The following is a 14429-nucleotide window of genomic DNA, read 5'->3' as shown; positions in this document are numbered from 1 at the left end:
GTCCACGTTTTAGATGGAGGAATTGAATATAGATTCACCATGGACACACCATTGGGTAGAAAACTTCATTATATACATGCAAGATCTTGTAAATTAAAAGAATTAATTATGCTTCCAATATGATCTAAAGACTTAAATTCAGTTTCATCATTTTTTGGTCAATATAACATAAAAACCTGGTTGTTATGGAAACAGCATGACCTTGGAGCCAGAAATGTGGCATTTTGCCATTGGTCTTGGGCTACTACTTGTCTCTGAACTTCACTGTACAGTCTCTAGCTATTTATCCCTTCCTTGCAGCATTCTTGAGAAAATGTAAGAGAACATATGGGGAAGGATGTAGTATATTTTTTATTCAAAATCTTCTTTTACCATTTTATAATAGTTTAATCCCTGGTTATAGCTTCTCTTTATTCCTTTGTAATATTTTCCATTACAATGTAAATGCACCTGTGGAATACTTAGAGAGGTCCTGGTTGAAGGAGAGCAAAGTGGTAAGTCTGCACTGTCAGGTGGTCAGATTTATGAGTTCAGAAGTGTGAGCTCAGTGTCGGGTAAAATCAACCCAGAGATCGATTTATTGACTGATTTTATATTATATATATATAATATATATATGAGAAAGGCATGGCAATCCACTCCAATATTCTTGCCTGGAGAATTCCATAGACAGAGAAGCCTGGTGGTCTACAATCCATGGGGTTGCAAAGAGTCAGACATAACTGAGTGACGAACACACTGACATATATCAGTTGAGTTATGTACTATGGGAAAGATAATTGATGTCATAAATAACAATCATTTGTCCAGTGGGCTTCTTCCTGGTGATCCTCTGCTCATAAAATTTCACTTGAGTTTAGAAATTTTACTAATTAACATATGTTGAGACCATGCATGAGTTTTTAAGATTGTCACTCACATTGTACTTTATCTTAAATTAACTTACAATTTTGTTCACTTTTGCATTGTTCCAGAAATTATTTATAAGGGTTTTCATTGATATACAAGAAAGCCCAAATTAAAAATGTATTAAAAAAATAGAACACTGAAGTGAAGGGCCTAAAAGGATGACAGACAGAGGCTGATTAATACATTTTACATGACTCACAAATTTTCACATTGGATAAAAGCCAGCCAGCTTTTCAGAAATGAAGCCTTGTTTTTGGTACAAAGATTGGAGGATGCTATACGTCTGGGTTTTTAAAAGTAAATTAAAAAATTTTTTACATAAATTGCTTGATTCTATTCTAAATTTCCCTGGTGGCTCAGCAGTAAAGGATCTGCCTGCCAATGCAGGGAACGTGGGTGTGATCCCTGGATTGGGAAGTTACCCTGAAGAAGGAAATGGCAACCCACTCCAATAGTCTTGCCTGGGAAATACCATGGACAGAGAAGCCTGGTGAGTTACAGTTCAATGAAGTAAAAAAAAAAGAGTCAGATTTTATTTAGCAACTAAAACAACAATAAAACATTTTAACTTTTGTTGTAATTAGACATCAAGATTTAAAAATTAGAGCATCATGTCTCCTGAGCAGAAGTGAATTCACATCAATATTCTGAATTTTTCTACTTTCTTGCTTGATAGAAATTAGTCATATATTAGCACATCATTTCTATTATTAGACATATGCTTTAAATCAATAAACCTTTCCTGAGATAGTGAATTATTTCTGATTACATTATCCTATACTTGATTGAAGTTCTCTCATCTTCATTTGGTGGTTAAGATGATTTAAAGGTACTTTTACCTGCTTAGTATTTAGTTTACCCACAGTTCTTCAGTTCTGACATTGAAAATCATCAATTTATTTTGATTTAGTGCTTTCAATGTAGTAACTTGCTTTAATCCTATGCCACAAGCTATAGGGAGCCATACTTCCTCATTTTAAAAATGAAAAAGCTAAAATCAAAGTGTTTAAAAGTCTGTTGAACACCATAAATCTTCTGGATTCAAATAAGCACTTGAGAAATAGATGGGAAAAGAGTGGCAACAGTGTCAGACTTTATTTTTTTGAGCTCCAAAATCACTGGAGATGGTGACTGCAGCCATGAAATTAAAAGATGCTTACTCCTTGGAAGGAAAGTTATGACCAACCTAGATAGCATATTGAAAAGCAGAGACATTACTTTGCCAACAAAGGTCTGTCTAGACAAGGCTATGGTTTTTCCAGTGGTCATGTATGGATGTGAGAGTTGGACTATGAAGAAAGCTGAGCACTGAAGAATTGATGCTTTTGAACTGTGGTGTTGGAGAAGACTCTTGAGAGTCCCTTGGACTGCAAGGAGATCCAACCAGTCCATTCTGAAGGAGATCAGCCCTGGGATTTCTTTGGAAGGAATGATGCTAAAGCTGAAACTCCAGTACTTTGGCCACCTCATGCGAAGAGTTGACTCATTGGAAAAGACTCTGATGCTGGGAGGGATTGGGGGCAGGAGGAGAAGGGGACGACAGAGGATGAGATGGCTGGATAGCATCACTGACTCAATGGACGTGAGTCTGAGTGAACTCCGGGAGTTGGTGATGGACAGGGAGGCCTGGCGTGCTGCGATTCATGGGGTCACAAAGAGTCAGACACAAGTGAGCGACTAAACTGAACTGAACATATAGTTTAATACATTTACATTTGTTTTTCCTTTTTTAGTTACCTTTTACACATGCTAGACAAATCATTCAATTTTACCACTTTGTGTCCTAGAACTACATATTATTCTATTTTTTTAAAATATTTCTGAACTTATTTCTGAACTTTCTTTATAAAAGAATACACTCTAGGCCTCATTTATCTCTTCTATGAATTACTCTGTTCATGTTGGACTTGTCCACTCGCCTTTGCTTCAGTGAACACTTATTGAGTGTTTCTGATATGCAAACCTAAGAATGCTTTGTTATAGACTACTCATTCTTTGCTTGGGACCATCTTACCTGCCCTATTCAGTCTTTACAATAACACTATGTGAGAGGAAATATTATGACTATAATACATTATTATTACTTCTAGGTCACAAATGAGAGATCTGAGGCAAAGAGAGATGAGTCTTATGCCCAAGGTGGCATATTTGTTAAACAATAGGGTTGGTGTTCATGTCCAGGGGGTCAGAAAGTGAGTAAGTAGTAACTCCTCCTTCCCTGATGTGGCCCAGCCACTGAAATCAAGTTATTGAAAGCAAGAAATGGGATATTTTCTGCCGTATCAGTTAACAGAGGAGGTTATGATCATCAGCAATTGCAGCCACCATGGAGAATGAACTGGTAACCTTGAGGGAACTCAGGAAGGAAAGAATACCTGCCATCCACGGCTACATAAATTTCTTATGTATCACAGTGCTTATAGTACTGCAGGAGCTATGCACACTTATTTTGTGGTTCTTGGGATCATCCCTTGGACAGAACATCCCTCTCTGTCAGACTTGGGCAGGTGAATTCAGGGCCAGAAAAATTCCCAGACCAAGAATATCACGTTAGCCAGATTTACTTGACCATCCAATCATGGGCCCTCTGCGAGAAATGTACAAAACACTAAAACTGAAGGTAACTTTGAGATGATCTATTCTGAACCATTACCTTTTACTTTTTAACAGAGAAACTCAAATTTTAATATTTTTGTAATACACATATGCATAATAGAAACTACACATACAAATAATATACAATTTGATGAGTTTTGACATTTGTAGACACCTGCAAATTCATCACCAAAATCAAGACTAAACTTATTTATTACTCCAAAAGTTTCTTCACGTCTTTAGTAATGTCCTTCTTGTTCATCCCTACAAATTCAGCCCCCTTCTGTCCCCAGGTAGCCACTGATGAACTTCATGTTACTCTACACTAATTTGTACTTTCTAGCATTTTATATAAATGCAAGCATACATATATACACTTATTTTTGTCTGAATTATTTCACTGTGCTTAGTAATTTGGAGAATAAGCCATGTCAAAGGATGAATCAGTATCGAATTCCTTTTTCTTTGTGACTTTGTGACTGAGTAGTGTTGCACTGTGTGGGTTGGCCACAATTTATTTATTCTTCTTATTTGTTGATTGAATTTGGGTTTGAACCATCATTTTTACAATGCAGGCTGAAGTTTAAGTGACCTGAACAAGGTCAGATACCCAGAGTCTCATGCATTCGCAGAGTGGGGCTAGCCACCACCCAGGGAATGTCTGGCTGGATCAGGTCCTGCTGGAACAGCCCAGTGGTCCATTTTCATCTGCTCCTTCCTTAGGTCTTGGCACAACCTCCTCTTGCTAAGAATCGCCCCACCTCTGCTTGCTTATTTGTGGCTTGCCTGCTTCTAATGATCCATGACCATCTATTTGTAGCTCTGTTTTATACTTATGCAAATTACATATTTGAATTATATAAGCATATATTATATTAATTATAATTCAGTTTAATAAAATATTTGTTATAATATATTGATATATTGTATAATACATAGAAATGCATACTATATATACATGTAACTAGAACGAATGTTCTTAATTCCAAACTAGCTTTAAAGAACTTTATAGGATTTCAATCATTATTTTAATTTTAACTAGAATGATGGTTTCAAAAATAAATTCTCTGATAACTTAAAAAACATGACTCCATTGCCTTCTTGGACCTAGTGTACTGATGAGAATTTTGATCCCAGTATGATATTCACATCGTTTTCATAAACCTGTTCCCTCTGGTCTCTGTTCCCAGGCACTTTTGAGAATTTCTCTTTAGACTTGTCCATATTTAGTGCCTGTGTTTATTCTATTTTCCTTCTTTAAACTTGATAGGCACTTGCATTTCAAGTTTAGACCCTTTATCTCAGAATAAAATGTCTCAAGCATTGTCATTCCATGACATTTAGGGTGTGTTTCAACCTGGACTCATCCAAACTGAGTTATTATCACACACAGTGACTAGACAGCCCTGAGATCTAATGCGAGCTGAGGAAGGAAAATATGTAGAGGACATTGGGAGTCTGTGGTTGGAGAAAATACAATGACATATCATTTCCATTTCACTCAATTTATTCCATAACAGGTTAACATATATTTCTGAGAAATATCCATTACACAAATATATTATGTAAAGAATCAAATTCATAACTTGATTCATAAAGAATCAAGTGTGATTCAGTTTCACACTCACTTGTAAAAATGCTTTAAATATTATTATTACATATAATTAATGTGTGTGTACTTATTACGTGTTATCAATGGCAATTGCTGTTGATTCATAGTTCAATACTTCTACCCTCCTTTGTGTTTGGTTACATCTAGCTTCTAATCCAAAGAGACAAGAGTACAAAGCATTTCATTCTCACCCCTCCCATTAACAAGCTTCTGAGTTTGTGTGCTGGAAAAATCACAACTTTAATGCACCCTTTCTCTTGTTTTGTTTTAATGAGGAAAGTCTCACACTATCAGTCACTGGGGAGAGAGTTTATTGAATGGATTTTTAAGAATGCCTGAGAATTTCAAAATCTGCAAATAGGCACTGAAAACTTTGGATAATGCAAGATAACCAAAATTTGCCTCAAATTCTGTCCTTGGTATTAGAAGGAGAAATATGATTACTGCTTCTGAGAAATATGATTATTGTTTAATCTTATCTTTATTTGAGGCAGATCACTTTCTCAACATGTATAAGCATAAAAGGAAGAGTCAGATAGTGCAAGAATTTTAGAGGGTTCAGGAAGAGCCTCCATTTTTTACCTCATCTCACCACAAGGCTAGTTGTCCTTAATTGCCCTAACATGAGAGCAGCAAATAACCTAGGTTCCTCTAATAAGTTTTGAAAGTAGCAAAAAAGAAAACATAGAAAAATGCAAGACAACTGTTTTCTTTTCATAGCAGACATTAGATATTGCTTTTTCTAGGTGGTTGATTTCTTGGACATATACGTCTATTAGAAGAAATTTTACTATTTTAAATATTTGGAATTGATCAAAGGATGCCCTGATTTATTTTAAGGCTCTAAAAGGCTTACCTGCTAAAATACCACCTTTGCTATTGAGAAGACTAATGGTTCCTGGAAACGTGGGTTTCAGAAACAATAAAATTGGTGAAAAAAATCCAAGGAAACCACAGATGCTTGCCAAAGAATAACTTTGCCAGCTAAGGACTTCACAAACAGCAGCAGCAGCTGCAGGGACAATTTTATGTTTTGGCAAAATTTCATAAAAGAGAAGTATGGGTTTTTTTGCTCAGTCATGAATGACTCTTTTGACCCTATAGACTGTAACCTGCTAGGTTACTCTTTCCATGGAATTCTCCAGGCAAGAATCCTGGAGTGGGTTGCCATTTTCTTCTCCAGGGGATCTTCCCGACCCAGAGATCGAACCTGGGTCTCCTGCATTGTAGGTGAATTCTTTACCATGTTTTGATATTAATATTATAGGAAACACATCATTTAAAAATAAATGGCAGTTCTATAAATTGAACAAACAATATGAGACACACATCTCTTTGCCTTATTTTTCTCCTTTTCCTCTGATCGATGAGGAGTTGGCCGTAGATCAGCACTGATTCCCAGACTGGCTTTTCAATATAACTGAATTAAGATGAAAAGTGAACATTGAAATGAATAAATATTGAGAAATAACTTTACAAACATGTTTTCTTCTATGTAGGTTCTCTGCACCATTTAGGAACCTAGTTGTCACCTGAGGACTTTGCTTTCCAGTAGCAGAGCCATGAGGGGGCTTCCTGCATGTTCCTCGTGGTGGCGAAGAATTCACACTCCATCTTCCCTCAAACCCTCAAGGTCATCAGATTGTACCAGTCTTGTCTCTCTCCAATACTGTCACCTGGCACAGGGTCCTTCTTCCTTCTTGCATCTTAATGTTAATACCCAGCACTCTATCATTCTCTCCAGAACTACTCTCAACATATATAGATCTTAAACATTTAAAGTGTAAACACGTGCTAGTTAAGTTGTCATAATAACCTTCTGTTGAAGGGAATATTATTATCCCCATTTCACAGCTGAAAAACTGAGTCCTTGGTCAGTTACAAAGTTGGGGAGAGCCTGGATTCAACCCTAGGCAGAGCCCATGCCTTTTTAAAAACATAGTTTTATTTATCTATTTATTTTAGGCTCTGCTGGGTCTTCCCTGCTGTGTGGGCTTGTCTCTAGTTGTAGCAAGAGGGGCTACTCTCCTGTGGTTCGAGGGCTTCTCATTGCGGTGTCTTCTGTTTTAAGGAACACGGGCTTTAGATTCGGGAGCCTCGGTAGTTGCATGGCAGGAGCTCAGTAGTTGTAGTTCCCACGGTCTAGAGCACAGGCTCAATAGTGTGGCACACGGGCTCAGTGGCTCCTAGGTTTGTGGGATCTTCCTGGATCAGGGATGGAAACTGCGTCCCCTGCACTGGCAGGCAAATTCCTCACACTGAACAATCACTGGAAGACCCCAGAGTCCACGCTCTTGACCAAATGCTAATCTGCCTCTAACAGTTTCTAGAAATTCTCTCCTTCTAGGATATCACCTGCAATCTGCCTCTGTCCTTACTTAGGACTTGTCATTTACCAGCTACAATCTTTTATCTAAAAGTCCCAAGACTTGTAAGTAATCAAATTTTTTTCTTTTTCATTTAAAAGGCATATCCATTAATGTTTGGACTAAACCAATGAAGTGTGTGAAGCTTTTGTCATCAACACATTATTATTTCTGCACCAATAATCAGATATTCAACACAATATTGATATATCTGCATGAATATTCAGATAGACTGATTAAAAAATAAACATTAGAAATAGCCTTATGTCAGTGTTTGTCACCAAATTAATTAGACATAAACTTACGATGTTATCGATTTTAGAATTTTAGAATGTGGACTTGTACTAAAACCTGAAATCCCTCCAGTTTAGTTATATCATCACCAACACCAGCCTTTCAGGCTCACTTGCTCTAGAATGCCAAATGCAAGTCACCTTTCACCTCTTGCTTGCTGGAATTCATTATTATTCTCCTCACCCACCTTAAATGTCAGCACCATCATTCTACTCAGTCCTTAGGAGTGAAGTTGTAAATTGGCAGTAAAGATCCAGCACTTGTTTTATTATTTTTGTTAATGCTTATTATATTTCTAACTCTTGTATACTATACTAACCTGTACTATTCTATATTATTGGTAACATAGTAATTCAGTTTAAGCATAAGTTAAATCCTTTCCTACCTTACCTCTAGTCACACAATTCTTTATGGTAGGTATTATTACTCCCAAGTCAGAGCTGAGCAATCTGATGCCAGGAGACTTCAGGTAAGTCTTCCAAGATCTCATATCCAGGCACTTTCTGATTCAAAGCCCTCTATAATCATTCTCTAGGGACACTGTCTTCTTAGCTTAGAAGATGATTCTCCCATATGGCTTATACCAAACACATGTATTGTAGCTCTTACTTTTTAGAAATGACAAAAAAATAGAAGTCAAACACAATGAGAGAAGAATTACAGAAGTTTTCTTCAAATAATAATGCAATTGATAATAAAGCTCTCCACAGTATAAGGAGCTGTACTCACTGGTCTCATCTCAAACAGTTGTCCACTCTAATTAAGTTCCTCATCACCTCTCTGGCCTTGACTGACTTATTGGTGGAGGTGGTTCTGACATTCAGCATAGTGAGGAGAATGAAACGAGCATGGGGTTTGGACTGAACCTGAATTCCTCTTTCGTCTCTGTCACTGAGATTAACTTGTCTAGTTTCAAAATTGGCTGGATATTGAAGTGGGGGAGGATGTGCTTCCATGGGGGTAGGCTGCACAGGGGAAATTTCTGTACTTTCCACACAATTTTGTTTTGAACCTGAAACTGAAGTGAAAGGGAAATTCACTCAGTCATGTCAGACTCTGCATCCCCATGGACTGTAGCCCGCGAGGCTCCTCTGTCCATGGAATTCTCCAAGCAAGAATACTGGCGTGAGTAGCCGTTCCATTCTCCAGGGGATCTTCCCAACCCAGGGATCAAACTCAGGTTTCCTGCATTGCAGGCAGATTCTTTACCATCTGAGCCACCAGGGAAAGCCCAAGAATACTGGAGTAAGCCTATCCCTTCTCCAAGAGATCTTTCTGACCCAGGGATAGAATCATGGTCTCCTGCATTGCAGGCAGGTTCTTTACCAGCTGAGCTACCAGGGAAGCCCCATGGTTTGAACCTAGAACTCCTCTAAAATGTACTTTATTTTTAAAATGAGTTAAATTATACCTACAATATAAGGTTGATGACTGCTAAATGGCTGATGGTAGAAGCTCACGTTATTTACAATTTGCTTTCAAAGCTCTGAAATCTGGTTTTTTGAACGATTGTGTTGATTTTCATTCCTTGATTTTTTGCTGAAATTTCTTCTTCACCAACCATTCTACCACTGAAATGGAAAGTACCCAGGAGAGTGTTTTCTTTTCTAGGACTGCTGTAACGAATGACCACAATCTTGCTGTCTTTGTTCTCTCCAGAAATGTATTCTCTCATAGTCCTGTAGACTAGAGGTCTGAAATCCAAACCTCTGATTTTACAGGTCTTGACAGAACACTGACAGGGCCATGCTCCCCTCCCACGGCTCTGGGTACAGTTATTCTCTGTCTCTTCCAGCTTCTGATGGCTCCAAGCATTCCTTGGCTTGTAGCAGTATCATTCCATTCTCTGGCTCCATCTTCACAAAGCCATCTTCTCTCTTCTCTTTCTCAGCTTTTGTCTGAGGACACTACTCTTGGATTTAGTGCCCATCCATGTAGTACAGGATGATCTCATCTTATTAAACTCATGAAGGCATCTTTTCCAAAGAAGAGCTGGCTCTGGGGGTTAGAACATGGGCATATTCCTTGTGGGGATGGGGTACAGCATTGAGCCCACTACAGATGGGAATGTGAAGTCTTCTGTCTGTGAGAATCTCACAGCAGCAGTATTCAGAGGATTTACAGACGTTTCTCACGTGGATGGAGAGACACTGCACTCTTCTCCCAGTGACAACATCCTGAGAAGAGAATGATCTTTTCTCTACCAGCACTGATAGTTGTAGAAGCTCAGAAAGGAGGGTGTGTCTAAATACCATGGCATTTTTAATGCTTTCCCATAATGTAATTCATCCTTTTCCAGTTGCTCTAATGTGTGTTTCATTTTCTGTTTGTTGGTATCCAGTCAGATACAAAAATGATTCTTAACTGAAGAAAAAAAAGCCAAGGATTGATTCTCACTGCTTGTAACCTGTCATATCTTTGTAATAAAAATCCAGTAATGTGGCCACAGCAGGACTGTGACTAGAGAAAAAGCTCAAGTCTAAGAAGAAAAAAAGTTTTTGGCCAAATAAACATAATGATAATCTAACTTAATGTGAAGATTGTTTTGTAGAATAACTCTCTTAGTAATCACTGTTGAAAATAACCTTTCAAGTTCACATCTTGCACTACAGGGATTCCATCAAGGGATTTTTAATGTATTAATACTAATCCTCACAACCTGTGGATGTCAGCTTTTGCAGTTGCTTCCACTTGACTTGACTTAATCACTTATTTGCTGTTGCAAAGTGATAGCTTAATCTCTGAAGTGAACTGGACAAGGCCCTTATGTGGCTAAGTGGACTTTGTAGATGTGGTTAAGGATTTTGAGATGGCAAGATTATTTTTGACTATCCAGATGAGCTCAATGTAATCACAAGGGTCATTAAAAATGAAAAAGGGAAATGAGGGAAGAGTCAGAGTCAGAGATTTGAAGATGCTATTCTGTTTGGCAGAGAAGGCAATGGCACCCCACTCCAGTACTCTTGCCTGGAAAATCCCAAGGATGGAGAAGCCTGATAGGCTCATGGTGTCTTTGTCTTCCCTACTCATTCCCATTAATTCTCAATCTGCTGCAATTGGAGTCTATCTCTAATATTCCACCAGAAGAGGTAGAATCATGTTCAGCAGTGATCCAGTTTTTAATGACAACAAACAATTCTCAGTTTTTATTTAACCTGACCTGTCACTAACCTTTGACACTCCTGGTATTCTCTCCTTCACGAACCACTTTCATCCCGTGGGAGTCTGTGGGACCACTTTTTCATCTTTTCTCATCTGTATTTGTTTGTAGGCATAACTTTGAAGTTGGTGCACATCCAGGTCCTTCTATTTTCACTATATACCTTCCAAAGTAGTCAACAATTGTTTATTGAGTATCAGATATATATCCTAGGCTTTATGACAGGTGTATAGCAGGCAAACACATTTACTTCTCAAAATTTCATGTGATCATATCAGGCAAAGTTTATTTTCTGAGCTAAAAATTTACAGACTAAACCACTCACTAAAGAACCTCAGTTTTATGTCCCTCTGACCAATCTCAACTTAACCCATCATCTTTCTCCCTAGTGTACTCTTTCTCCTATTGCATCTTTCTTGTTGGCAAGCTAAAAGCCTGGAACCATCCTTGATTCTTGCTTCCATTATGCACCCCAAACCTCTCTACCCTCTCAGTCTTTAAATTCTATATGTCATATTATCAAAAAAGGGGGAGGCAAGGTTACTAAATAAGAGTGGGAAGAAATCAAGTTATATTTGAAAATTGAAAAAAAAGTAATGATAGTAATCCCCAGAAGAATTTGGTAGATGATTAATTGAATAATTGTTTTCATGGGAGGGATTCTCTTCCACCTGATCCCCAACCCCTTGGCTCTTTGGGCCCAGTTCAGCCTCTCCTTCCTCACCCAGACTTACTAGCACTGCCACTCCCCTCTCCATCCTATATGAGGACTGGATATGATGCAGGAAAGGTTGTGGTCATGTGTGCACTGAGCAGTCTCAGGGCAAGCACGGCAAGTGTTATCCCATCTCAGGCTGGTAGGGCACAGCATGTTACTTGAGAGATTCAGGGAGTCCAAGCCCCTCCTTCACCAGTTCAGGTACTGTGAGGTTCCTGATGTGGAGGCTGCCATCTCAGGGAGTTGTCTATCTGCCTTTGGTTGAGGTGGCAGGCCCAGGAGAAGGGCAGATACCTGGCTCAGCTTCCTCACTCCAACCTGAGCCTGGACTATTATTTCAGCGGTTGGTGAGAGGGGGAGCCTGGTAGTGGTTGGATCACTGAGTCACAGAGCAGGGTCTCCAGGCACCTTTGAGGACCTGCACTTGCCCTGCTAATATCTGCATGTCTGAGAGAGAGGCATTCCATAGCAAAAATCAAACATCTTGGTAGGTGAGAGAAACTGCAGAGAAGGGGAAAAGCTTGATACTTTGAGGGCACTATTTTTCATGTTTTTGAATAAAATCTCCACATTTTTCTTTTGCCCAACCCTGCAAATTGCACAACCAGTCTTATAAATAGTGAATAGGTAACATTATTGTCAAATACAGGATAAGGCTATTTCAGAACAGTTGAATTAAAAGAAATTTCTCTGTTGTGAAAATTGTAAGGATTTTGATAAAGTAACAGGGCTCAGAGAAATATGTTCTGTAGAACTTTTTAATTATAATGACCTAAAGTAAGTTTCCTTTCATGAGTCATACCTTACACTACCAGGGTTGCTTGTAAGGAATTTATCATGGGCCAAGTTTATTGGCTGGCTTCTTAAAGCATCCTGGGTGTTAACTTCTCAGATGTGAAGGTGGAAGTCTATCAAGATGTGACTTTCTAAACATGCAATTGTTGCATGTGATTATCCTTTATAAGGGGGCTTCCCAGGTGGCTCAGTGGTGAAGAATCTGCCTACCAATGCTGGAGATGGAGACATGAGTTCATTCCCTGGGTCAGGAAGATCCCCTGGAGTAGGAAATTGCAACTCATTCCAGTATTTTTGCCTGAAAAATGCCATGGTTGGAGGAGCCTGGTGGACTACAGGACATGGGTCGTTAAGAGTTGAGACAATTGAGTGACTGAGCAACTAAGCATGCACACATAACCTTTGTAAGGAAGAAATCCACAGGTATAAAGGACCAAGTAATTAAATTAAATTTCTTCAATTATGAGGCAATGTGTTTTCTGGACTGATGAAAAATCATAGTAGATTTGCTTAGAGTTAACTATCTAGGAGATTTAGGTATAGAAATATTATGTGAACATAGTAAGAATGTATTCCTGAGTTTTAAAAATTCTTTTAGTTTCTCTCATAACAAAACGGGAAAAGGACAAAATATGAGACAATTTTTAAAAGTAGTACTCAAGTATGCAGTTTTATTTTATTTTATTTTATTTTAATTTTCAGAATTGAAGACCATTTTTCTGAAAAGCAGAAACAAAGCAAGCATCCAACTGCAGAACCATGGCCAGCAATCTTTCCCAACCTGAAACCGTGCAGCTCTGCCATGAGAATGTGAACACATCTTGTATTAAATCTCCTTTGGGTCTTTATTGGCTATCTTTGGAAACTTCTTGGTGATGATTTCAGACTTCAGTTCTTCACTTCAAGCAGCTGCATTCTCTAGCCAATTTCTTGATCACCTCTTTGGCCTGTGCGGAGTGACTGTGATGCTCTTCAGCATGGTCAGGTCCGTGGAGAGCTGCTGGTACTTTGGAGCCAGATTTTGTGTGCTTCACAGTTCCTGTGATGTGGCATTTTGTTACTCTTTTCTCTTCCACTTGTGCTTTATCTCCATCGACAGGTACGTTGCTGTTACTGATCCCCTGGTCTATCCCCCCAAATTCAAGGTGTCTGTGTCAGGGGTGTGCATCAGCATCTCCTGGATTCTACCCATTGTGTACAGCGGAGCTGTGTCCTACACAGGTGTCAGTGATGATGGGATGGAGGAATTAGTAAGTGCTCTCAACTGCATATGGGTTTTGTTAAGTGTTTTGTTATTTTTTATACCTACCATTGTTATGATAATTCTGTATGGCAAGATTTTTTTAAATAGCTAAACAACACAGAGAAGGCAATGGCACCCCACTCCAGTACTCTTGCCTGGAAAATCCCATATTGGAGGAGCCTGGTAGGCTGCAGTCCATGGGTTCTCTAAGAGTCGGACACGACTGAGCGACTTCACTTTTACTTTTCACTTTCCTGCATTGGAGAAGGAAATGGCAACTCACTCCAATGTTCTTGCCTGGAGAATCCCAGGGACAGGGGAGCCTGGTGGGCTGCCATCTCTGGGGTTGCACAGAGTTGGACTCGACTGAAGTGACTTAGCAGCAGTAAACAACAAGCTCTAAAAATTGAAAATACTGGTAGCAAGCAGAATCAGAGAGTTACAAATCCAGAGTGGCAAAGAGAGAGAGAAAAGCAGCTAAAACACTGGGTCACAGTAGTAGCATTTCTGATTTCATGGTTACCATATACAGTTGATATACTAATTGATGCCTTTATGGATTTCATAAACCCTCCCTATATTTATGAGATTTGCTGTTGGGGTTCCTATTACAACTCAGCCATGAACACTTTGATTTATACTTTATTTTACCCTTGGTTTAGGAAAGCCTTGAAAGCTATTTTAAGTGGGGAACTTTTAAGGATAGTTCATCAACCACTAGCTTATTTTCAGAGTAA

General features: G+C 38.7%; 1 pseudogene; it reads left to right on the top strand.

Moving 5' to 3' along the window:
- Nucleotides 1-13154: 13154 nt before the first annotated feature.
- LOC100140642 (trace amine-associated receptor 8-like) lies at nt 13155-14429 on the top strand (annotated as a pseudogene).

Source organism: Bos taurus, chromosome 9 (assembly GCF_002263795.3).
Source record: "Bos taurus isolate L1 Dominette 01449 registration number 42190680 breed Hereford chromosome 9, ARS-UCD2.0, whole genome shotgun sequence".
Lineage (NCBI taxonomy): Eukaryota > Metazoa > Chordata > Mammalia > Artiodactyla > Bovidae > Bos > Bos taurus.
This window is presented reverse-complemented; position numbering and strand designations above follow the sequence as displayed.